An 867-nucleotide genomic window follows, 5' to 3' on the forward strand; every position below is an offset into this window, starting at 1 on the left:
AAAAAATAATAATTATATTAATTTTAATTACTTTAATTAATTAATTAAGTAGGACCACAATAGGGATTAAAATTAGTTCCTTCTAATGGAGAAGAGAGAGATTCTTTGAATTCTTATTTATTGTTTATGATGCAAAAACTGATGTGGAGTTACTTTTTATGACAGGTGGGCCATAAATATGGACTGGAATGAGTTCCCTACTACTGGAGATGGTCTAAATAGCTTCTTAGAAAGCCACAATTTGGTTTTGAAAATTGCACCCGACATTAATACTACTATATATTTTTCATAAGTCAAAATACTAAAAAAAAGTTACTTTTAAAGCTTCCAAACAACCCTAATTATACTGGTTAGTAATTCATAACTCCTAGGATTTGACTTATATTCTACAAATTAAATAGACGAGATAAAAAAAATTTAAGTTACAAATTAAAATCTGAATTTAATTTGAAAGATATATTTTTTTTTTACCAAAGATAGGAGACTCGAATCCGCAACCTCTTCATTTGAAAGATATTGAAATACCCACCAACTGCTTTTTAATTTTGATATTGGTCTCACAATGTTAGAGTTTGGTGTATTTTTACCCTAATATGAATTAGTTTTCAAAAATCTTATCCTTAATCCTCAAATTTGTTAAAAACACTTGTCTGTATAGTTTTCACAAATCTGAACACCTTATTTGTGTACCACCAAATCTCAAATTTCTGTTTTCATAAAATTAGACCATCAAATTTTTTTGAGTTCTATTACGGATTTTTTTAATAAATAAAAAATATTTTATTTATTAAAATAAATAATTTATAGTATTTTTAGGAAACTCTATTATATCTTTTCTCTCATTTACAGTGTAAACGAAATAAGAAT

Source organism: Arachis ipaensis, chromosome B03 (assembly GCF_000816755.2).
Source record: "Arachis ipaensis cultivar K30076 chromosome B03, Araip1.1, whole genome shotgun sequence".
Lineage (NCBI taxonomy): Eukaryota > Viridiplantae > Streptophyta > Magnoliopsida > Fabales > Fabaceae > Arachis > Arachis ipaensis.